The sequence below is a fragment of the Ixodes scapularis genome, unplaced genomic scaffold (assembly GCF_016920785.2).
Source record: "Ixodes scapularis isolate PalLabHiFi unplaced genomic scaffold, ASM1692078v2 PGA_scaffold8__174_contigs__length_109621045, whole genome shotgun sequence".
NCBI classification, from domain to species: Eukaryota; Metazoa; Arthropoda; class Arachnida; order Ixodida; family Ixodidae; genus Ixodes; species Ixodes scapularis.
In genome coordinates this window covers 86,674,061-86,690,632 of record NW_024609883.1, presented here as the reverse complement: position 1 = coordinate 86,690,632, position 16,572 = coordinate 86,674,061, and positions in this window count along the sequence as shown.

Here is a 16,572-nt window from a genome sequence, read left to right as displayed (position 1 = left end):
TGCTTGTTGCACAGGAGTTGTGGTGACGTCAGACCGATACCGAGTCGTGATTGGCCTTGGATGGAAGAATTCTGGGTAGACCTCATTGCTAGATGCCTAGAGGTTCACCCGCTATTTGTTTTTCGACAGCCAATAAGAGCTCGGCGCCCTGACATTTTCGCAACCCCTGTGCAGGAAGCAGACCAACTTCCGCTCTCCATTCAGGCAAGTTTCGTTAATGCGATCCCCGTTTTTATGGACGTCCCGTTTTATATATGCGCTTTGCAGCTACTCTGAATGCGCACTGCCATAACTGGTTTTCCGTTTATCATGATGTAGAAAACCCGAGACTGTGGTAAAAGCTGGGAAACTTGGTCGAAGAAGAAAGACGTTCTTTTCCCCTGTCTTTCTTCTTCGACTGAGTTTCCCTGTTTTTACCGCAGTCTCGGGTTTTCTACATAATGATCAACATACACCAGCTCGCCTGCGCATTTACTGTTTTTTCATGTTTTTCTGTTGCTGGTGTTTTTTTTCTGTTATTTTGTTAACTTTGCTTCATCACCGCAGCAGGACGTGTTATTGGCATTTTAGACACTACTGTGTCCTTCTCCCCAGTGTAAGCCTTTGTGAAGGCTTTTCAACGCCCGCTTCAGTAACTCAGCATCTCGGTACGACAAGAGAAGGTCAGCAACGGTGGCTATAATCTGGCTCCTGGCCCGAATATCCCGAATATTCCCTCAGGAAATATTCGGGATAAACTCTGTAAATACTTTCATTTTGTGGCTTGTTTTATGAACGACTTATACACTAATTTTTGTTGTTGAAAACAGGTGTTTATATTAACGAGACTTTCATTTACAGTAAAATGCAAGTATTAAGCACACTGGCCATTTTTTAAACAAAGGTTTAACACAAAACCAAGTTTTATATGTTTCTTTTAGGGAATGAGCACGTGTCGCACTTCATGTGTCCCCAAAACCGTCCTATGATTTTGACCAAGATGAAGAAATGCGCCACCGCTTTCCTAGAACTACTTTCATTTAGGTATTCTGCTCGATGAAACCCATGACCGTGTCTCCCGAGGCCATGTTGCAATTTCCGCGTACGATTATATTACCGCTTTCCCACGAATGGAATTTCGTCTCGAATTTTATATCCGTCTCTCCGAGTTCCGCTCAATAGGGGAAGTGAGGCAACGCGAGTCTGTACCTTCAACACGTCGTTTGGTTACATACGGCAGTATCTCCAGAATCCTAGAGCCCAGCTCCCTCGCTAAACGTGAGGCGAATGATAAAACGACGGCATTGGGTTCGCAAGACCATATAGCGTCCTCTACAATCACAGAGCCTGACAGTTCAACGCCGGAGCCATAGACTGCCCGGTCGCAGATTTGGAGCGCGAGGGTCTGGTTGCAGGGAGCATCAAAGAGCAAGTTCTCGCGGAAGCTGGATGTCAGCGCACAGCTTTCGCAGCGGTGAAGACCCGAAACACACTTGTTCCCTCGGGAGAACTGTGTTTTGGCGTCTCGCCGCGGAGGGGCGCCAGTCACGTGGCTCTCCTTTCATCCGTTCTCTGCCGCTCCACATCTTCCATTTCGGCGGCCACTTCTCGTGGCGATCTGCCAGACTTTGTCAGCATATAGAAGGCTATGGCAACACGTAAAAAGCCCAATATTGTTATAGCGAACAAGCCATCGCGGTTATAATATAGGTATATTTATATATTTTATCTCAGTAATGAAAGACTGTGATACAAAGTACAACGGGATGGAAAGTCTGACTTGGGATGCTGAACTATGTGGTATATCTTGGCGCCACTCGTACCCTTTCCAAGCGCTGCGTCATATGTCCGCCACGTGCGGCGAGAGCCACCCAAAAAGAAGGCTGGTTGCAGAATATCAACGTCTTTATTCGGTCCAGTCTGCAATATGAGCGACTCCAGCGAAATGGACACACCGTAGCGGCAACGCCGAGAAGCTCCAAAGGAGGTTGTGTGGCTCTGTTGTCAGCTATCGCTGCTTGGTTCTCGTAGGCAGCATAATAACAAACACCGTTACAAGTGATTATTTTTATGCTTCCGCCGTGTCATTCCTGCGCACTGACGAGAAGGTTTCTACTGTCAAAAAGTTGCTTTGCTTTCCTATGTAAAACACCGATTTTACGCTGCAGTGCAAGAAATTTATGGTGGTCCCCGTGCTGAACGACGAAAACGACCTTCTTTCGTCTGCCATTTTGCCTGACCAGCGCGCCCCCTATAGTTCCCTGGAGTCGAGAATATAGTTCTTTTTGCGAGAAGAGGGTATTGAAAGGAGAGAAACGGCGAAGTACTGACCATTTCTTGCGTCGGCGAACGGAATAAGGGCAAGGAAGGAAATTCGTCTGAGCGGGAATGACGATGCGGAAATACAACGCTAGTGACAATACAACACCAAGTAATATGAAAAAAGAAAGCGTCGAGGTCGTGCTTAGCTTAACAATGCCGTACAATGGTCACACACCTCTTTTGGAGATCGGCGCTTGTGGAGCGATGTTTCTGTTCAGCAGTGCTTGGGATTGGGCTAGTTGATTGTTATTCATGCTTTGATTTAACATTCGCCATGAAAAACTGCCGATAAAAGAGACCGAGAAAAAAAAATAAAAAAAAAATATTCAAGACACACGCGCAAGAGCTTACTTGTGCGCGTCATCTCGTCTTTTTAGTCCAATTGGTGGCTATTGGTAATCCTTCACAACCCAGTTTAGTGAAAGTATGACTTCTCAATAATTTGGCTCAGGATAACGTTACAAAAAAAAAAAGGGTGTCTCGATAACAATAAAGTGCGTAATATTTGCAAGGGGAGAAAACATGTTTTTGTAAATAATATTTGTGTTTATACTTTTCACTCAGGCGTCGGTATAAAATAGCTGCAATATCCGCACCTTCACGTAAGACAAAGCATTTGTACAGTGTTTATATGCTATGCGAAGTAGTCGTTACAAGAGTTTTTGATAGGCAGAGAAGCAATGTTTTTGACGTCGAAAATCCTGCTTGTCTTGAGAAAAAGAAAAAAAAGAACGAATGCTTTCTTTGAAAACCACACAAAGCGGCAAATTTGTAACTTTAGGCGAGGACGCTAAAATATTTAACGTATACTTAGAAAGTTGTAGTGGATCATTTTTTCTCCTCCGGTACGGTGTCCGTAAGGAAAACGCTGCAGCTGCGCATGCGCGCTGCCACCCTTGTCTGCATAGTTCATTTGGTCATGTGGCGGATTACAGAGCGCTATCCGAGTGCTTAGCGAGCAGCAGAAACGGTCTACCAAACTTCCCATTGGCTTTCACTTTCTATTAGCGGTGATTCCCGACAAAAGATGTGCCGTTCAGTCTATCTATGCTGGAACGCAAACCACATTACGTAGAAAACTGCATTGGGCACTGATTGGCTATTCTCTTGGGTCACGTGACATGACGTTGAAATGTAGTATTTCCTATGCAGTTCGAGCTGTGCTCGTAAAACGATGCACTTGGCAGTGACGTCAAAATGCCGTCACGATGCACTTTGACGATGCAGTTAACTGAGTGGTCGAGACGAAGCCAGAGATCAATCTGCATCGTAAAAGATGGCGACCCTAACATATGCATCTCTACTGTTGGGTTCGCCAGCGGATCGAGTTTTTAGAGATCACCGGGATGCTTTCGAGACGAGCGATGCGAGGTTTGTCGGCGAATACCGGCTGACCAAAGGGGTGACTCGCTGGCTGTGCGACCAGCTTCGCGGCAAGCTCCAGCGCTGTCGTGAAACGCCCAATGTGCTGACGGTCGAACAACAAGTCCTCGCAGCTCTACGCTTTTACGCCGCTGGCGGCTTCCAGGGAACCGTCGGGAGCGACGAAAACATTGGTGTTCAACAGTGCTCTGTGAGTCGCGTACTTGGTGATGTCCCCAACGCTATCATCGATTGCCTCGGATCGAAGTGGCTGTGTTTCGAACAAACTCAAGCAGAGAAGGCGCTCACAAAAAGGAAGTTCTACGAGCGATGCAAGTTCAGTGGCGTGATCGATAAATATTCTAAATACTCTTACACGATTCAACACGATTGTGTTTTCTTTTGAGTGCACCCCATATAAGCGATTTGGCTGAGCGTAAAGCCAAGCAAGCAACGGTAACAGGCTTAAGTTGAGCTGGTTGGCTCATACTTTAGGTAGAGAGAGGGAGAAATATACTTTATTTTAAAGCAACTACTTCAGGTAAAGCCAGCTGAACTAGAATAAACATGCACATAAAAAAGAGACCATACACACCGTGGGACTAACAACTGATTTTCTTTTTTCCCCTCTTCTTCTACGAACCCAACTTGAAGGAAATATACTCTTTTCTTCTTTTTTGCTTCCTACTTCACCGTAAATTTAACCCCCGAAGGAACACTTTTTTCTTTCTCGTGCAGCACGAGAGAGGTTGGACTAACGCAGACAACTATAGTTAAAAAGTAAAATTGGTCGTTAGTTGTTTATACAGCAGGAGGTTAGTATGCCTGAACATGGCGACATTGTCTTTAACTTGCATGATGCAGTAGTGATACACGACCGCACGCCGGTACGAAATTCCCTGTAGGGAAAAAAAGAACGATGTACTTTCAACTCAATCGCCACCGTCCGGCGACGTCACCGGACACGTCACGGTGCAGTTCTCTTCCGATGTAGTTTGTTGGCGATGAAAATTAGGCTCCTCCCATCGGCGACGTCACGATGCAGTTTCTCCACCGCTTTTTCCAGCATAGACAGACAGTACAAAGTGTGACTCGACAGAAAGAAGTAATGTCAAAAACAATTTACCGTCGGGGACGGGGCATTATCCGGCTAACTTAATTTGGAAAGCTCATCACGTCACGTCACATCATCACGTGACACCTTGATATATTCTCGGTTCACAAAAATTTAAACAAAAACCCAAACTTTTCTCTTTTTTTTCTTTTTTTGTGGTAGATGTTGTTTTCTTCAAATCCTGTAGGTGCTTTCCCTCCAACTGAGAATGTCAGCGGAGAAGCCAACTTCGAAAGTCCAGCCCTTCATACGGCTTGGCCATGCGAATCTCAATGGAAGTGCCTCGAACCGGGTTCTTTTGTTTGTTTTTTCCTGTATTTTTTTTTTCGGCGCGCCCTTCAAAGCTCGTTTGATATGACCAGTTTTGTGCGGAATAAAAAAAAAAAAGAATCAGCCGCTCATAAAAGCAAACCGTCGTATATGAGTGTTTTGACGGTAATCGAATTGGCACCAACCTTTACCCGGTAGTTTTCGCCCGTTCTGTTCTCCGTTTTGCCTTGCGATGAATCGAACAGGACGTTGCGAGCTATCCCAGACAATTTAACGACGCGTGAGTGACACGTGGTGGACGGATGGGGCACAGGGACACGTAGCAAGTGTAGTCACGTGATGGTTTCTATGCGCCGGATTGGCTGGTATGGCTGGTGGCAACACGGGAAGTGGGGGAGGCAGTAAAAAGGGAACACGAGGGAGGTAAGAAAGAAGTCGTAAAAGGAAATGTGGGTGAAACGATTGCTTCGTTTGGTTTATCGGCACCTCTGGCACCGGTGAAGAAACGTGTATGGCGGTGAACTTCCGGTCGTATCTCAATACATATAATGCGGATATGCGAAGAAAAAAAAAGGAGGAAAAGAAGAGCAGTAGCTCGTAGGACAGGGCGTAGCATTTAACTAAAATGCATTCAAATACACACAAAAATGGTAAAACTGCTCATGCGCAACGAGGATGCACTTAGATTAAATACCCAAAAAAGCCGGACGACACTGATGAATGACTTAGGCTTGGTTGATAAAAGAATGTCCCTTATCGGAGAGGGCTAAAGAAGGAGCCCTTTCCGTTAAGGAATATTACTTTATTAGGCACGCCTCTATCATTCATCAGTGTCGTCCGCCCTCTTGGGAGTTTTAATCTAAGTGTATCCTCTTTGCGCTTGTGCGGTTTTACCACTTTTATGTAGAATGAAGTTCAGTTGAGTGTTACGCCCTGTCCTGCGTGCTACTCATCTTCTTGTCGTTTTTTTTTTTGTCGTATATTTTTTTAATGAACAAGGGCCAACTAGCCCAACTCGCGGCTATAACTCAATACATATACCGGAAATACACTGTCCTACACTTTTCTGCAGCGGTGCTGAAGGTGAAGGTAGATCGAACAATGCTGTTGTAGGGAACGCCATCAGCACAAATATGTTAGAGTTTTCTTTTTTCTTTTATAGTAGAAATGATTGGCGGCTGATGGCGAAAACGAAAGAAGAACAAAAGACCCTGTACATTTCTGGACTTGTGCAGTCTGACCCTGCCGTGTTTTATGGTTCGTTCTTTCCGACGTCAGGTCGAAGTCGAGTGGGCTTACATATCGTGACCCGGCTAACCTATCAGCTGATTCACCAAATGTCTGCTCGGCATATTCACTTGTCAGTAAAAATGACTCACGCAGTGCGGAATTACTATCTTACGTAGCCGAAGCAATAAATTTATTGTACTTATTAGGGAACCACTAGCCAGAGTTGTTAGGTTTTTAGGGATTTTTATTTACTCTCAGTAATAGAAACAACGGCGTGAAGATAATGCAAGTACATATGTTTTGCGTCATGACAATGGTTAAATTGTATGCCATGAAAATGGCCTTTCTTATAGTTGGGCAATATAGAGAGTTTGGGAAATATATTTGCCTGGTCATGTTGACCTCAAGTTGGGCCTACTATTGTCGCGACAAAGATATTAAAACAGTATATTTAGGCTGGATTTTAATTGAAGAGTGTAACGCTCGAGTGTGGCACAAAAGCGTCACACACATTCCAAGGCAGCATAAAATATGTATAGCCCTTAGCAGGCAACGCAAAAGCATCCAAAGCACAATTACTCGTAACAATTCATACATGATCATACTAGAAGTGCGCAAATGAAACCAGGGACATTCACCGGGGAGCTCAGATAGAACCAACCCTTAAGACCACGGGATCTGTAATGCGATATCTTTGCTGGGCGACAGAGGTAGGAGATGAACGAGAGCGCAAGCAACTAAACTAAGTCAGACTTGCCGCCGATCATTGCCCGCAGTAGCGCGACTGTCCGCCACCAGTGAACCTCCTCCAACATACTTAGCCCACAGGCGATCATCGGCGGCAAGCCACACTTGGTCCAGCATACTTAGTCCGCAGGCAACCGTTGACAGCGATGCGCACTTCGTCCAGGGTGCTTAGCCCGTGGGCATCGTCGAAGGCGAGTGACACTCACTTCGCTACACATGTGAACTGAGTATGCTGGACTGAAGCCTGACTTGCCGCCGACGGTTGCCTGCGGACCAAGTGTAGCGAAGTGAGTGTCACTCGCCTTCGACGATGCCCACGGACTAAGCACCGCCGACGATCACCTGCAGGCGATCATCGACGGTGGCTAGTCATACTTAGCGCCGAATTCAGAAACCTCACTCCAACTACACTCAAACTGAAGGGCCCCTCCACTTCCTCGAGGAAGGTGCGAGGGCCGGCGCTGGCCAATCGTGACGGCGGATCCGTCCTCGCGATTGGCCAGCGCCGGCCCTCGCGCCTTCCTCGAGGAAGTGGAGGGGCCCTTCAGTTTGAGTGTAGTTGGAGTGAGGTTTCTGAATTCGGCGGTTAGTCTAACCTATTGAAACTTGAAACCGTTCAGAGCCGACGTTACATTAGGATTGAGCAGATCAAGTAGTGCAATAAATTAACAATCACGGCGCTCGTTTTTTTTTTTTTTTTTTTTTTGTGTGTGTGTGGAGATGCTGAGTTGGGTACAGGCATATCATTCCTTTTCTTTTTTTTTTGCCGGTTTTTGTCGAGGCGCAGCTGTGTCGTCAGGAAGATCGCCAAGGCGGTGGGGGAGACGGCGGGCTTGGGGCGCCTCGAGTGGGCGTCTGCCTAATTGGGGAGCCGGGACAATGGGACGCACTCCCATGGGTGGTTGCCGGATGGGACGTCTAGGGTAGTAAACCGTGCCAAACATGTCGGCTTTGCTTTCATTGTGTGAGCGGGCCGGGTTCGTGGGTGAGCCCATCTTCACGGCAGCTTTTTGTAATGTCTGTCGAAGAAAACGTAGGGTCTTTGTGTGTTTATTCTGGTTATCCGTTTGAAACAGCATGTTGTTGTTCTGCTTATCTGCTTTTAGGACCGACCGTCTACCAGAAAGAAAACTGCGTGGGAAACTGGGCGATTGGTTTGGACGATTGGGAGAGGGAACTTGACTCCGACTTTAAAACGGAGGTGCAAAGGATGAGACGGGGGCTTTTTGAGACGGATCGAGCTGGGGTTGCGTTTGGGTTCCTTGTCGGGGTTTTAGAGGACGGAATGTGCCGGGCGGCGACGTTTGGTCACGCCCACCACTGTGAACGTACTCTGTTAAATAAATGTATCCAACTTAACGTCTAATACCACCTGACTGACCTTCACTTCGCAACGTGTTCGCCATCACGCCCCTTGTTGCAAGTGGCCAAACATCATCATCAGCAACGAACCTTTTCGTGACTGTCTGTTTTTAGGTAAAACCAATCACGCGTGAAAAAAATCTTCAGGACCAGGAGGTGATTTATTATGTCGGGGATAGGAAACATACAGTTAGAATGATGACGAGTGCCTCGACAATGCACTGTGGCACTGCTTGATTGGCTTCAACGAAACGTAGCGCCGCCAGCAATCTGACTTGGGGTGAAACGAAGTACGGACCGCAGGCGACGGTTTGCGGCGAGTGATAATTAGCCCAAGATATACACCAACACTGTGATTAAAAACAAGCCCGCTTTGCTTCTGACTAGGTGTCGGCACTGTGCCTACACAAAAACCAAATTCGGGAGGAGTGAAGCGTCTGCGCATGCGCTTTACCGACAGCAGCGCCACCGCTGTGGCCTGACGTCAGTGAGTTGAGTTGGTACTTCGCACTCGGGTGTCCGTCGGCACGCGCAGCTCTTAGAAAAAGGGACATAATAAGTGGGTGCGAAGATTGTTGGTGTCAGAACGCAGGAAGCTCGTGGTATCGCAGCTAATTACATTTCAATTGTAACGTAATCTGTGGGTGGCTCCTCATTTCTCTCACAACTTTTATAATTTCAGCCAGGGCAATAGGACATCTGGATATGTTTTTGCTGTGAGCATGCAACAAGCTCAAGCTCTTACTGCCATGTACAGTTCGATTGCAACAAAATTTGAAAGGAGCTTCAAGTTTCGATCATAATCTTTTAAGTTAAAAGTTCCAACCAATGCCTAAATATGTTTTGCCCGGGAAACGGTCACCTTTTACAACCGTTTTCTATCTTCAGAACGCAAATTATAGTGCTCGATGTTGACATCATCTTTAGGAGGCAAGTTTTTGTTTTATTGATGTGACACTCTCAAGAAAGCGGCACTACATTCATCACAAGTTCTTTCAACACTCTTTGGAGACGCTCCTTTTATCTAATACAGCACCAAACATGAACACGAACGATAATAAACGAAATAACAAAACAAACGTCTATTTCGTTGATTGCCAGAGTGGCCGATCTCAACAGGAAAAGAAGTTTTTGGTCTGGGTTTTCTTCGGCGCGCAACAAGACGCAACAGCCGGAAGTACAGTTCATTTACTGCATTCTGTTGCTCGGCTGTTGCTCACTTCTATTGCTTTTAACCAGAATGCTTTTACAGTTGCTGTTTGTTTGTTGTTCTTTTTCGTAGCACTCGTCCTCTTGTGCCTCAGTGGTGATTGCATCCCAGGAGAAGAAGCATGTTCCCTCGTCGGCATCCAACCAGGTCTAAAGTGCCAAAGGGTCGGAGTCGCGTCACGTCCAGCGAAATTGGACTAGACAGTATACACTTCAGGAAATCTGGAGATTCTGCTTTCCCGTAAAACTCCCGGGAGGGTCAATCGCTCTACGGAAGGAACTCGGTGAGTTACGTGTCCGACAATATAATTGACCTAAAAGCAACTGTCTGCGTTGTGACATTAAAATGCGGTATAGATTTACAGGCTGTTTACACTCTAGTCATCATTGCCCACACCAGGCTTTGGGCAATGCACGTGTGCGGCAACCAGATTTGCGTCCCGTGGAGCATCTGAGCGTGCGCCGTACCGACAGTAGCTTGGTGTCACAACCGTGTGTTTGTTTAACAACGTCATGTTCAGTGTCACGGTGTATAAGGTTTATTTTTAGACCTCAGCTCTAAGGCGCCCGTTTCCGGCTTGAGCGGCGTCGGCGTCGGCGTAACTGCGCGGTGCATTCTGGGTAAATTTCCCCGCTAAATTTAGCAAAACATTTTTTCATGCTGAATTTAGCGGAAAGGTATCGCCGCAAAATTGAGCGAAAAATTACCCCGCTAAATTAAGCGGGAAAAATTCCCCGCTAAATTTAGCGGAAAAATTTCACTGCTTAATTTAGCGAAAAAAAAATCTCCGCGAAATTTAGCGGAAAAATTTCCCTGTTAAAGTTAGCGGAAAAAAGTTTCCGCTAAAGTTAGCGGGAAATTTTCCCGTAAATTGGAGGAAAGGACAAGGGGCACAGCCTCCTCTCCGTACCTCCCCCTTCTCCCCCTCAAGAGTTGCGCTCTAATTTGGCGTTATTGGGGCTTGTAAACGTCTTTCATTTTTCTTTAGATCTAGACATATTATCAGCCTCGTCATTCACCAAGCTCCCGCTTTAGGTGGCAGCGATTGGATCTCTCCAGTGTTTTGCGGAAAAATAGACACTCGGTTCGGGAACGTCTATACTCCATTTCTAACTCCTGCTCCGTTAGGAACGTCCTGCCGAGCGGCTATTTTTGGCGGTGGTAAGAGAGAGGGTACACACTTAACTTTTTTACACCCTTTAAGGGCGCTACAGCACCCTTTAGGGCTGCTGCAGAGGGTTTACACCCTTCACTTAGCCGTCCAGCACCCGTTTTTTTTTTTGTTTTGTTTTGTTTTTTCCGTGTTAGCACTTTTTACGACGAGCGCGAGGGTGCATGGGCGCGAGCACCCTTCCGATACATTGCGAGGGGTCCTGAGTGCTGGAAGAGAGTTGTAAGGGTGCTCAATTATTCGCGCAAGGGTGTTTTTTTATTTTTGACATTAGCATACTTTAGAGAAAAGGAGGCGATAAATATGTGGATGCCGTCTTCAGTGTATATAAGGGGGCTCGGCGAACATTAGATGAATTGATAGACGTCACAGGATATGTTGACTAATTAACGAAAATCTGTTAATTTTGTATTAGTTTAATGGGTCCTATTGCAATTGCAGCTTCAAATGAAGCCATTCTTAAACTCTAACTCATTTGAAACAATGCGTGAAAATGCAACAAGTTTTGAGATAGTCATCGGTCTTTCCATCACAATCCAAAAACTGGAGCGTCTGATGTTGGGCTAATATATGTGAAGTAGTCGTCTCTGTCTCAACGTCATTCTCTTGGCGAAAAAGAGCGTAATAAAAGTATACTAGGAATACTTCTAGTATACTCCAGGGCGGGGAGTGTAATAGAATAATACAAGAAATAGAGTAGTAGTACGCTCTAAGCAACCGTAGACACTTCAAGTATGCTCTAAGCAACCGTAGACACTTCAAGTATAATTTAGGCGCGCCATTAGTACTATTCAGGATTGTAGAAGTATCGCACTCCCGGTCAACACAGAAGCGTCTTCAACGCACCTTCAAAGCGTGAGGCATCTATACACCCTTAATCTTGTACCACTTAGGTTCCAGTTAAGTTTTGCATAAGGCTGGCGTTCCACTAATTTTTACTAAGTCCTGGCAAATTTTTAGCGAATCAAAAACGCGTTTTTTCTTTCTATAATTATATTTTTTAGATGGAACACGTGCATTTAAAGCAGGCTGATCACCTGTTTTGCCTAAATTTGTTCCAGTTACTAAAAACTTGTTCCACTTAAACTCTTCGCAGTCTTTTTTTTTTTAATTAATGCGACACACCAAAAATAAAAAAAGAAGCGTTCGTCTTTCAAAATCTAACACTTTGTTAAAGACTTCGACTCATGTACGAGCCCCTCCTCTGTCTAAAACAGTAATCTTGAGCTTTCCACTTTAAGTGCAAAAGTTTTCTATTGAAAATCGCATAGGTTGTATGTCGCCTGCTATACGGGCATAGATCGTCGTCATACCATATTTAATATATATATATATATATATTGTATCTGGTTGTAGCGTAATTTGCACTGTACATACTGTAATTGAACTGATCATATTGTAACCAAACTGCTGAAATGGCGACAATCAAGGCGCCGGACTTCTCGAGGTACGTTCGAAGCGCGATATTTATAAGCGCCATGGATGTTCGCCCTATTCGCGGAAGTGGCCGATTGGCATCTGTCTCAAATTTCGACCGGCAAAAATAAATCTCAATCAATCAATCAATCAATCAACTAGTGTTTACCGCATAGTTAAGGAGGAACTACTGGACTTTGCGCTGGCATATTTTAATAATAATAATAATTATTATTATTTTTACAAAATAATTTAGTGCATATTACAGTGTCCAGGGACATCCAATAGACCTATTGCTATATTACTCAAGCATCAAGAAGAATGCAGGGATTGTTGTTCCACGCGCGGCACGAGCTGGCATCAGCAGTATACTTCGTGTTGAGCTTCCGTCCGAGCGCAGCCAAAGGCTGAGGGACGGTTCGCAACTTCGAGAAGAGCATTCCTACGCATCACAAAGTAGTCCGCAAAAGTTTTTTTTTTTTTTAATAATTGTTTTGTGCGTGAAAATTGCATAATATTCCAGGTGTGTATTGCTGAGAATGATTTGCAACTAAAGGAATTAAATATCTGAAGTTTATGTTTTTATTATTATATGGAAATCCATGTGGTTTGGTGAAAACACGTACATTCGCTGGCAACACGGCTGCAGCGCTCGGTTTTTCTGTGTGATTTCTTCCCATGATGGCCCAATCATGTGCTTCGCTGCTTTCCTCACCTAGTCGCTTCAAAACGTCCTTTCGCAAAGGCACGTTTGGGCGTCAGGCGCGAGAGGTCGTGATGAATGTCTACTTTCAAATTCGGCATGAGACTCCGGCCGTGTCATACTGCGAATGCGTTGTAAACAAGAAAAGCGCCCGGGCCACTACAATTCCCTGATACGCGGCGAAATCAGGGCACCCTTTAACCTGCGGATCACATTGAACGCCGATAAGCTTGTGGAAAGGACTGCGCCTCGGGCCCTGGTATATCCAGACAGTACAAGGAAACATCAACGGCTGGGTCATCGGTCGGGCTCTGTGTTTTCGGATAAATCCGAAAAACGCCGAAAAACACCCGCCAGTAAAATGTTTGGCAATGTGGATTTATCCGATAAACTCCGAATTGTTATATGCCCATGCCACCTCCCGCCCCCCCCCCCCCCCAAAAAAAAAAAAATCGTTTTTTTTTTCTTTTTTTTTACATTTTTGGCAGCGCAGGTTCAGTGGTCCTGGGAAAAATGACACCATAATTATCTTTCAAGCCTCGGACCGTTGTCAAAACGGGGTCTTACGGCTTGTCTCGTCAAGGCATGGTTCAGGCAAACAGGTCATCGTACCATTCGTTTCACGACAAAAGCCACTCTTTTGGCTTCAAGTTTGGGCCATGGGATTTGTGATTTAGAGAAAGGAGATGATATGTTTCTAGGGGTAACAGTGAAAGCTATGGACCATAGAGATTGTATAAAATAGGCAAGAGGGGCAGTTGAAACTTCTCTATTACATCCACCTCGCGCGGCAGCGGTATAGATTGATTGGGTGACTACGCCTATCTCCGGCAGTTTATTGATTTTAAGGTATCGACGTTTATGGAAGCCACATTTGTGTGCGACTTTTGTCGTGGGACAAATTAGTATTGCCAATGACACCAGTGTCATCTGGCATACGTTTGCATCCGGTTATTATTTATTATTTTTAATATGAAACAATTAGAAATTAATCTCCGAATTTCGGAGAATAGGGGATATATGAAAAATAAAGTCCGATAAACACCGAATCTTCGCTAAAAAATGAACTCCGAAAAACACCCTCCGAATTTCACAAAAAATAAACTTCGAAAACACGGAGCCCTAGTCATCGGGCACCTTGCAATGTGTGCTTAGCTTACATCTCGAAACTATGCCGAACAGGTGGAAAGCTCGGACACAGACGCCAGCGGCCAGCCTACGTACTGATATCCGCTGTGACCAAATTTCAGAACGTGAAAGGGCACTTTTTAGACCCGTGGCAGACGATACCGTTGATACACTCGTAGCAGACGAAATACTCGGCGAGCGCGGGAGGCGCGGACAACCGGCGGCGCAGCGGAGTGATAGAAAAGTTGAGGCGAGATCGCGTCACCTACGGCCGGCGTGTGATTGGCTCCTGCCATAGGTCGCTTTGGCTGCGCTTAGACGGAAGCTGAAATGAAGTATAGTAACTTTTTTAAAGCAAATACCTACAACAAATGGCATCTTGCACGCGCGTTCGTCAACTTTTTTTGGGTTATTTACTTTGAATCTTTTATACAGGGAAGGCTTGCGCGTGTGACGCGTCGAACACCAATCCCTGCATTCTCCTTGATGCTTGGGTGATATAGACCTTTCCAATGTTTACAAATCCACAGCTCAGCGTGCGATCTCCACAGCTCAGCACGCGCGTGTGCGTCGCTTCGGAAAGCGAGCAAATCACGCGCGATACGCACGAACACTGAAAATGAAACCGGCCAGCTGCCCTTTTCTGGAAAGGTCTATAGCAAACGGTTTATTGGTCTTCTTGCTGGCGTAATTTAATAAAATGCAGAAACAGATATGCTTACGCGAGCGCATACACAAACATACACACGCGCACGCGCGTACGCAAGCATTCACACGCGCAAACGCACGCAGACGCACGCACAAACAAGCACGCGGACACATCCACACGAGCACACGAGCACGGGCGCATGAACACACACACGCACGGAAACGAATGCGACGAACGAAACACTGCTTGAGATAGTTTCGGTTTTGTATTGAAAAAGAAAACTTAACGTTTAGCTAAAACCTAAAACAGACTAACTTTTTGTTAATTCTTTTACAACATTTTAGTGACATCAATAATAGTAATATAATAACGATTTGCTTAGTTTCTTTCTAAAAAAAAAAAAAAAGAGCCTTTCGAAGACTGTGCAAGATGTTCTCCTTGTTGCAGCTCCCGCTTCTATGCATCTTTCTCGGCTTCCCATCGCCGTCCACAGCAGTCCACAACACCACGGATTGCTACGCTGTCATCTCGACATCTTCAGGTCATCTACGGGTGCCATTTTTACCGCCAGCGACATGGGCAAGCTATGAGCAGGTCCGCACAATCGTGGGTCCTGGATCGGGTATGACATCAACGGGCTACGCAGTGACGCCCCCTACTTCCTCCGTACAAAACCCCGGCGCTCACTGCCGGCGCGTCAGTGGGCACGGGAGCTTGGTCACGACAGTCATGGCTGATACCACGATGTTTTCCTCATTACAGATTTGTAAAAACTATTCTTTATATTCTAAGAGGTCTAACAACCTGTACCTTGTAGTGCTCCCGTGCCCAAGGGTGCTTTATTACATGGCGTGCGAGAGTGCCAGAGTTATTTTCTTTTTCTTAATGCAGTCTGGTAATGTTGTGTCTAACCCTGGCCCGAAGACTGTCCCGGACACTGTCCCGGAGCCTCAGTTGGGTAAAATGTGGGCAGTACTAGTGGAAATTAAGGACAATTCCAAGAGACTTGGGGAGGATCAGATGTCAATCAAGTCAGATGCTAGAACTCTTCTTGATAAACAAACCCAGTTGAAAAACTCATTATCAACCATCAACACTAAGATTGCCAGAATTCAGAACGAGCTTTAGTCACTTTACGAAACTAAAGCCGGATTGTGCAGCATTCGCGGTGCTCTTGCCGATCAGGCAACCGTAACAGCCCCGCTCCTCACTCGGAGTGACGTTCTAGAATATCGTTCCCGTCGTTGCAGTTTGCTTTTCCGAGGTATTCCCGACACGCGCCGTGAGTCATGGTCATCGTCGGAACATAAAATTCTTCAATTCGTAGAAGAAAAGCTTGGCATATCTTTAGCGTATTCTGATATCGAACGTGCTCATAGAATTGGCAACTTTCAAGAAGGAAAAAACCTACCAATCATAACTTGTTTTGCGTCGTTTAAAACCAAAAGCGAAATACCACAGAGCAGTTTTCGGCTGAAGGGTAGCTCGTTTTCACTATCGGAATACTTCTGCGAAAATAATCGTGCTGCACGCCATAACCTCTTTAGTTTTGCTGAACGCCAATCTTTGCCATTTAAACTTCGACTATACGCACTTAACATTGGCCCTAAGACTTTCGGATACGATGCCCATTCAGACAATGTAATAGAGCTCATGAGTATAGGGGAACGTGGGGAGTGTTCCTACTGATGCGGCTAAATCGCAGAGTGTCATAAGCGTTCTTTACGCAAACGCACTTAGCGTACTACCTAAGCGTAATGATTTGTCTCGACTGATAAGTTCGTCTGATAAGACGTGTTCTTTTCATCCTTGTAACCCCCCTGCTGTAACGCCCTCGGGCACTGCGGGGTAATCATTGAATAAAGAATAAAGAAGAATAAAGTTAATGTGATGCTAATGTTGTCTTTCT